A 9,440-nucleotide genomic window follows, 5' to 3' on the forward strand; every position below is an offset into this window, starting at 1 on the left:
AAAGATATTTGATCAGAAGGAAAAATACTTCCTCTATGAACTCATTGAAAGCTGCACCGAAAAAAGTTGTCCTGGTATTTATATTTTATTAAAGATTTTAGCTACACTGCTGGTTTCTACGTCAACTACCGAAAGAACTTTCTCCAATTTAAAGAGAATAAAAACAATACAAAGAAGCATTATTAAAACTTAAAAAAAAATTTGCGAACTAGATCTATCCCCCCCCTTAGCAAAAAGCTATCTACGCCACTGTCTCAGACCGATTGTTTAGAGTAAGGTACGATCAAGAATATTCGGAATTGAAGAAAATAGAAGCCGGTGTACCACAAGGAAGTGTCCTAGGTCCTACCCTGTATTTACTATACACAAGGGCTATCCCAGTTGGGAATCACACCATAATGGCTACTTTTGCAGATGATACCGCAATTTTGGTACCCGACAAATGTGTCTCTAGGGGAGCAGTAAAGCTGCAATATGCCGTCGACACAGTCAGAGATTAGACCGAAAAATGGCGTATCAAACTCAATGAAACAAAATCTTCACATATAAACTTTACAAATAAAAAGATAAACAATATTCCAATATTCATTAATAATCAAGCTGTACCTTACGCCAATACGGCAAAATACCTTGGAATGACTTTGGATGCAAAGCTAAAGTGGAAAGAGCACATCAAAAAGAAAAGAGAAGAACTAAACTTGAAATATAGAAAAATGTACTGGTTACTTGTTAACAACTCTGATTTATCAACCCAAAACAAAATAATGTTGTATAATCAAGTACTAAAGCCTGTTTGGACCTATGGTATCCAATTATGGGGCTGTACAGTGTACAAAGAAAACAAATACCGAAATCATCCAAAAATTACAAAACAAAGTCCTTCGTGGAATAGTTAATGCACCTTGGTACATAAGAAACAGCGATATACATCGTGACCTTGTTGCGAGGCAAGAGGAGCGGAGGAGGTGTAGTTAGGTCGGTAAGGTAGGAAATAGGATGAGGTAGGAAATTAGAAAAGGAAGTGTTTGGAAAGGAACGGAAGGAATGCTAAGTTCCGGAGGACGTGGCCTGCTTGCGATGCACGGCATAAGCTCGCCGGATGGGGGGGATCTTGCCCCCGAAACTTAACCTCACCTGCAAACAAAAACATATATCAGGCCGAGAACAAAAATCGAAAAAAAAACCGTTTTTGAAAGATGTGACAGCAGACGGACTATCATCATCTCAAGGGCACTGCGAATGTTGGTGCAGTGTGGCCTATTCCCTCCCAACCATGGAAATCCGCGGCCATGTTTGGATTCCCCCAAGATGGTGGATGATCGGTTTCAGATCATACCACCCTTACTCAGCTACCATTGGCATCCCTGAAAAACTTCTTCAAAACTCAGAGTTTTGGATTTTCCAAAACAAGAAAACACTCACGATTTTCATTTAAATTAATCGGCGTTTGAAGTAGTTTTTATTCAATAACTTTAAATAAGAATATTATATAAACATTTTACAGGTAATGTATTTTGGAAATTAAAAGTAACCAACAAAAAAAATCAAATCAAAAGCAATGTGACCTTGGTCAGTTTCCCACCGGGCAAAAGAAATAAAGTGTAACACCCTTTTTGATGCTTAATCAAATTATAAAGGAAAGCGCTAACTCGTAATCCCTACCTGCATCGAGCTCGTTGGAGGTGGATAGTTATCAGAGTAGTAACAAAAATAACAGATTGGAACGCGACTAGAACACGGAGGAAACAACCTATATCACTTACAGAAATCATTAACTCAAAATTTAGATATATTTAAAGGGGAAAAAAAAATGAAACAACATTTTAGCAAAAGCAAACTTCAATGCCGTTATAATGGACAAAACACACATTTAACAATTTTTAACATAAATAGTATCTTCAAAATTTTGTTTCTTAATTTACGTAGGTATTTATATATATATTTATATATAAACGCAGATTTGTCTTCGTTACTAGTTAGATTACTTTTGTTTCTTATACACTGGATTAATTTTTGCCACTCACCGCCGTCTGGCTTACAGAATACTTTCAATGCCTTTTTCTAAGACACCCTGATAGCTCGCGTTCAACTCTTCATAGTTGGGGTTCTTTAAGGCAGCTCGTGATTTCGTTTCTTTTGGGCTTCACCATAATCGAATCAATAACGTGTTATCCCCTAATTCTGACATCTATTGAAAATTTTCTTGGATCTGTGGCTGAAACATTGGTGGGCTTTTCCAGCATGAAGTTTTACGGTGTGGCGGTCCCAGTACTTCACAGGTAACCGGGACCGCCTTTCACAGTCATTGAGAATTGGGATATTCTATAATAGTTTAAATTAAACACCACTCTTTCACCACAAAAAAAAAACGAACAAACCGAAACTCACCTAGTATTTAATCCATCATTTATTTGAAAATCCTTCCCTCTGTCTGAACTTCACAAAAAAAACGCAACAAAGATCACTAAAAAAAATTACCACTTACATTCATTGAATCAAATTAAAAACAAAAGCACAACTCACAATCTTTAAATCTCTTTATTTTTCTACATCAGGAACATGGTTATTCCTCGATGTTGTAACCTGAACGGTCACCTTTGGTTTTCACTTGTCAAATGACATTTCAATTCTCCTCGACAAAGGAGATAACCAAGTTATCCACCCCCACCATGACTCTCATTTATTTTTCCATTCTTCCTCACACACGCTAAGCATCATCCGATCTAATATCCGCTATCTAGTTGTTCTTTTCGGTAATCAATGTGTGTGTGTGGAATTCCCCTACTCATACTTATATTTGTGGAGATTCTTTTAAATTTAAGCTTCTTATATCTACCATAGAACAGAAACTACCACCCACAATTCACTCGGATGAATTATACAATATGAAGTTGAGCATCTTTATCGTTATGTTATCTGTGGCAAAAATAGTAAAGTCGAATGTCAAACAAGATGCAGTAAACAACAACCACTGTCTCAATTAAATGTTTATTTATCATCTATTTATCCCGCTACAACTTCTACCATTCTCAGCTATCTCAAACCAACATCCATCTATGCCCAGCATCCTCCATCACACCAACTATAAAAAAAAACGGCAAAATAGTTCGTATTGTTCTTGTTTTTCCTTCTACAGGCAGTCGCAGGTTGCCGCACACGTAACAAAATTCGCTATTTTGCTGGATACATTCCAACAAAAGAGTGAAAAATATAATTACTTCTGGAAACCTGCATTAAATTACTGACAAAATAAGTGACCTATCTAGTGGGGAGCAACCCACACTTAAAGCCGGGCCAAATTGGAAGTCTCATAGGGTCTTCTTACCGCCCTGAAGATGCTCCTACGTGCGATCGTTGTAGGGCCTATGTAATTGATCCTACGCTACCTTTCCAGAGAAATTGATAGAAGACTAGGAATAAATAAGGATGCCCTATGCAGCCAATATCACTTTTGGGTAAACATAATCGTAGATTTAAATAAAGTTATATGGTAAATATCAGTTTCTAAGAAATACCTACTTAGTCTATTAAAAATATCACAGTTTCATAATCTAAATCTAAAATATCACAGTTGGTTATAAAAGCAAAGGAAAATAAAGTTACAAATCTAATAAAGATCTGGTTTTGGTACGAGTGAATATCGAATTCATTGTTGGTAAGGTGGGTTTGTTGGATAGGAGTGGCATGCATCGGATACTGATTAAGTGGTTAGTATTTTGATTTGAAATTTAGTCCAGATGTTAAAATATTACACGACATACTATTTATGTATTTCCAGTTTTTGTACCAAAGTACCACTTAACCAATTTCATTTTAACGACCAGATTGCTGGGCTTTCAAATAATGGAAAGATTACACCAATTTAGACTTTATTATTACTAGGGATTTGGATCGGATGAGTCCTCGAATGTGCGAGGAGGATCCAGTTTAAAAGGAGTTCTAAGGAAACTACGTAAGCTGGCTTATAAGTGCATGTTTGGTTATAACTCGTGAAGTTCCTCTGATTCAAAAGTTCAATTTGGTCTTGTTGGTGGATAAAAAGAATGCGGATTCAAATAACCCAAAAATTTAATGACGAGAATCGGGGAGTAAGTGGGAAACAGGGAACCTCTAAGGCTTTACTTCATACAATTGAACTGTTAAGGTTCTTCAAAAGGGAAGCAATTTAACTAACGAAACAAAAACAAAATAAGTACGTGGCGATATGCATATGGAACTAAGATTTTGTGGTGGTTATGCAACAAAAAAAAATATGAAGAATTAACTGGATGAAACGTAATGCATTAAAAGCAATTTGATTTATGACGAAAAAAAAATAAATACAACAATAAACCTAGACAGTAAAATCTGTCTTGCAAAAAAAATTATTATTTAACTTATATTTATTTATATCTAATTAAACCGTTTTTTTTCAAACAAAAATTTATAAAGATTAAGTAAACCAAAAAGTTGGTTTAGCGTAGTAAATACAATATTTATTCTAATATAGACTAAGGATTAACAAAAAAAATTAACAAATCTTATAAAATTTAATCTGAGCCAATTTAAGTATACCTACCTGTATATATTTAGTTTGTTTTTATAGAGCTAAATCATAAAGAAAGGAAGCAAATTTGGATAAAGTTCAATAGAAAAATTTTAGTCCGCAAAGCTGGTTTGGTCTAGAACTAATTTGTAAACAAAAAACATACCTAAGTAACAAAAAAATTAAAAATATCGAAAAATAATAAATCTTTAACTGTAAAAAAAGTAACAACTGAATAGTTATAATGAGCATACAACAACAAATGTAGTTACCCTGTTTTAATAGACCCAACAAAAAAAGAAATAATGAAACAAAAAAATCGATTTTAAATAATATGGAAAAAAATATTCGACAATTTCGAATACGTACATATATAAATCACGAGATTCAAAAAAATAACAGAAAACTGTATATAGGTACGTGTTATTAAAAAAAATGAATAAGACATGTTTAAATTCCAAAATCAAGAACTTGAAATTATTGAATATTGAAAAAACTATATTTTTTTTTCAAAATGTATCTTGAATATCAAATTCAATAATAGAAACAAAAAAGTACATATATGTAGGTAAATAATACATTGAAGAATATTCAAATGAACCAAAAAAAAAAATAAATAATGAAATGAACTTAAGAATATGAACAAAATAAATTAGGTATGTATTTTCAAAAATTAATTTGAACAATGAAAAAATATAATTAAATATCTATAAATCTGTTTTCAGAAAAAAACAAAATAACCTATTAACTCGAACAGAGTAATTCGTTTGTTTAACGATTAAATTTTTTTTTCACCAAATCTTCGAAAAAACCGAAGGGAAACGAACTGTACCTTCAACATAAACTTTACGAAAATAAATTCCTAGAATTGAAATATTGAAAACTTAAAGTAATTTTTCTGTGGAAAAACTCTTAAATCCTATAACACGAATTCTTTTCAGGAAATTTATTTATTTATTTATTTTTTTTTTTTTTTTAACTTGTACAAGGTCAGTATTTTAAGCTATGTACAAAAAAAATGTACATTAAAGATAACAAAAAAAAAACGAATTTTAAAACTTAAACTTCACCCTATCTACCTGGAACAAGCAAAAACGATTTATCAAAAACTTGACTTTCAAAGAATAATCAATCAAAAACTTAAATATCTTTTCCCAATTCTACCAGGAAAATTTGAAAACGACTTTTTTTTTCAAAAAAAGGTAAATTTCACTTGGCAACAGAAAGACTTAAGTACTTTTCATAAATAAAGGTTTTAATTTCTTTTTCCAAAAACAACTTTAACTATTAAGAAAAAAATTTCAACAAATAAACGAACATTAAACTTAACTCTTAAGTAACTTAAAACAAGAACGAAATCATAGAAAACTTAAAGTATCAAAAGTTTCCAAAACTGACTACCTATCTCAAAAAAACAATATCCAAGTTTTTTTTTCAATAAAAACAGCCAGGCTTCAAAGATTGGTACCTGACTCAAACCCCTTTAAACTGGAATATTTTAAGCCAATTAAACCATTCCAAAAAAATTTTCAACAAAAGAACAAAATAAAGAAAACACAAACAAAATAAATCTAAACAATGGAAAACCAAACCAATATTTTTCGAAACTCTTTCCGAAGATATTTGTTCTTTGTGTGTGTTTTTTTTTTTTATGTAAACGTTTTTATATTTATGAAGGTATTTAAGTTTTTTTTTTTTTTTTGTTATTTAAATTTACTATATTTTAAAAATATATGAGTAAATTTAACAGATAATAAATAATTAAAATTTTATCGTTTAACACTGTTTAACTTTACTTATCAACGATATAATTAATTAAATTCAGAAAATAAGTAACTTTGAAAGATTTAAGTATTACGATTTTGTTTCATATATTTATGCACAGGGTGCTTCAGGTAGCTTTGCAAGAGGGATGGTACGATCCTACTTACGACATCACAAAAAAAAGACTTCAGACAGACGAACTAAACTCCCTTGAGATGACAATAATATTGGACCAGAAATCTATAAAACACTAACAAATCACATTACAAAGTTTTCCTAATCGTTCCCGCAATCCTAGACTGTCTCGGGGACCTTGTCTAGAAGACATGAAACGACTAGTAAAACTCGACAAACCATATTGGAAGGATGAAGTCAGACTACACGTCAAAAACAATCATCACTTTCAAGTAGGAACTCACAAGACTATAGGATTAGAAAATTGAAAATTAGAAATTGAAAAGTAAAATGTATTAGGATAGGATTAGGGAAAAACGATACAAATTACGTTATCGGTTGCTACTGCAAGTTCATGAAAAACAACGTCGCAATACACCTAGGTACATCTCTGGGATCTTCCTGGTGCAGACTTACGTGTTTTCAGAGACTATGCAGCAACAAGAGATAAACGCAAACAAACACTAACCGCAGTCACTGTGAATTTTCAAGTACTCGTCGCGATACACCTAGGTATGTCTCTGGGACTTTCCTGGTGCAGACTTACGAGACTTAAAAATTCACAGTAAGTTTGGTTGAAACTTCACAACATAAAAAAACTGAAACTAAGACTACAAAAATCTAAGACAAGTGCCTTAGACGTTGGGCGCCATTTTGTTGCGAGGCAAGAGGAGCGGAGGAGGTGTAGTTAGGTCGGTAAGGTAGGAAATAGGATGAGGTAGGAAATTAGAAAAGGAAGTGTTTGGAAAGGAACGGAAGGAATGCTAAGTTCCGGAGGACGTGGCCTGCTTGCGATGCACGGCATAAGCTCGCCGGATGGGGGGGATCTTGCCCCCGAAACTTAACCTCACCTGCAAACAAAAACATATATCAGGCCGAGAACAAAAATCGAAAAAAAAACCGTTTTTGAAAGATGTGACAGCAGACGGACTATCATCATCTCAAGGGCACTGCGAATGTTGGTGCAGTGTGGCCTATTCCCTCCCAACCATGGAAATCCGCGGCCATGTTTGGATTCCCCCAAGATGGTGGATGATCGGTTTCAGATCATACCACCCTTACTCAGCTACCATTGGCATCCCTGAAAAACTTCTTCAAAACTCAGAGTTTTGGATTTTCCAAAACAAGAAAACACTCACGATTTTCATTTAAATTAATCGGCGTTTGAAGTAGTTTTTATTCAATAACTTTAAATAAGAATATTATATAAACATTTTACAGGTAATGTATTTTGGAAATTAAAAGTAACCAACAAAAAAAATCAAATCAAAAGCAATGTGACCTTGGTCAGTTTCCCACCGGGCAAAAGAAATAAAGTGTAACACCCTTTTTGATGCTTAATCAAATTATAAAGGAAAGCGCTAACTCGTAATCCCTACCTGCATCGAGCTCGTTGGAGGTGGATAGTTATCAGAGTAGTAACAAAAATAACAGATTGGAACGCGACTAGAACACGGAGGAAACAACCTATATCACTTACAGAAATCATTAACTCAAAATTTAGATATATTTAAAGGGGAAAAAAAAATGAAACAACATTTTAGCAAAAGCAAACTTCAATGCCGTTATAATGGACAAAACACACATTTAACAATTTTTAACATAAATAGTATCTTCAAAATTTTGTTTCTTAATTTACGTAGGTATTTATATATATATTTATATATAAACGCAGATTTGTCTTCGTTACTAGTTAGATTACTTTTGTTTCTTATACACTGGATTAATTTTTGCCACTCACCGCCGTCTGGCTTACAGAATACTTTCAATGCCTTTTTCTAAGACACCCTGATAGCTCGCGTTCAACTCTTCATAGTTGGGGTTCTTTAAGGCAGCTCGTGATTTCGTTTCTTTTGGGCTTCACCATAATCGAATCAATAACGTGTTATCCCCTAATTCTGACATCTATTGAAAATTTTCTTGGATCTGTGGCTGAAACATTGGTGGGCTTTTCCAGCATGAAGTTTTACGGTGTGGCGGTCCCAGTACTTCACAGGTAACCGGGACCGCCTTTCACAGTCATTGAGAATTGGGATATTCTATAATAGTTTAAATTAAACACCACTCTTTCACCACAAAAAAAAACAAACAAACCGAAACTCACCCAGTATTTAATCCATCATTTATTTGAAAATCATTCCCTCTGTCTGAACTTCACAAAAAAAACGCAACAAAGATCACTAAAAAAAATTACCACTTACATTCATTGAATCAAATTAAAAACAAAAGCACAACTCACAATCTTTAAATCTCTTTATTTTTCTACATCAGGAACATGGTTATTCCTCGATGTTGTAACCTGAACGGTCACCTTTGGTTTTCACTTGTCAAATGACATTTCAATTCTCCTCGACAAAGGAGATAACCAAGTTATCCACCCCCACCATGACTCTCATTTATTTTTCCATTCTTCCTCACACACGCTAAGCATCATCCGATCTAATATCCGCTATCTAGTTGTTCTTTTCGGTAATCAATGTGTGTGTGTGGAATTCCCCTACTCATACTTATATTTGTGGAGATTCTTTTCAATTTAAGCTTCTTATATCTACCATAGAACAGAAACTACCACCCACAATTCACTCGGATGAATTATACAATATGAAGTTGAGCATCTTTATCGTTATGTTATCTGTGGCAAAAATAGTAAAGTCGAATGTCAAACAAGATGCAGTAAACAACAACCACTGTCTCAATTAAATGTTTATTTATCATCTATTTATCCCGCTACAACTTCTACCATTCTCAGCTATCTCAAACCAACATCCATCTATGCCCAGCATCCTCCATCACACCAACTATAAAAAAAAACGGCAAAATAGTTCGTATTGTTCTTGTTTTTCCTTCTACAGGCAGTCGCAGGTTGCCGCACACGTAACAACCTACAAATAGAAACGGTTACAGAAGTTGTTAAAAAATACGCTGTATCGCATAATCAGAGACTGCAAAGTCATACCAATTCTGAAATGGTGTCCGT

General features: G+C 33.6%; 3 long non-coding RNA genes across 3 annotated transcripts; 1 reads left to right on the forward strand and 2 right to left on the reverse strand.

Annotated features, from left to right (window-relative positions):
• Positions 1-2,024: 2,024 nt before the first annotated feature.
• On the reverse strand, positions 2,025-2,772 carry LOC129907811 (uncharacterized). Its single transcript, XR_008771165.1, has 3 exons — positions 2,524-2,772; positions 2,389-2,464; positions 2,025-2,322 (listed from the first exon to the last, which is right to left on the reverse strand). It is a non-coding gene; the product is annotated as an uncharacterized LOC129907811 (long non-coding RNA).
• Positions 2,773-3,042: 270 nt separating this feature from the next.
• Positions 3,043-3,850, forward strand: LOC129907819 (uncharacterized). Its single transcript, XR_008771175.1, has 3 exons — positions 3,043-3,490; positions 3,572-3,707; positions 3,779-3,850. It is a non-coding gene; the product is annotated as an uncharacterized LOC129907819 (long non-coding RNA).
• Positions 3,851-8,204: 4,354 nt separating this feature from the next.
• On the reverse strand, positions 8,205-9,027 carry LOC129907812 (uncharacterized). Its single transcript, XR_008771166.1, has 3 exons — positions 8,703-9,027; positions 8,568-8,643; positions 8,205-8,502 (listed from the first exon to the last, which is right to left on the reverse strand). It is a non-coding gene; the product is annotated as an uncharacterized LOC129907812 (long non-coding RNA).
• Positions 9,028-9,440: the final 413 nt, after the last annotated feature.

The sequence above is a fragment of the Episyrphus balteatus genome, chromosome 1, assembly GCF_945859705.1.
Source record: "Episyrphus balteatus chromosome 1, idEpiBalt1.1, whole genome shotgun sequence".
NCBI lineage: Eukaryota > Metazoa > Arthropoda > Insecta > Diptera > Syrphidae > Episyrphus > Episyrphus balteatus.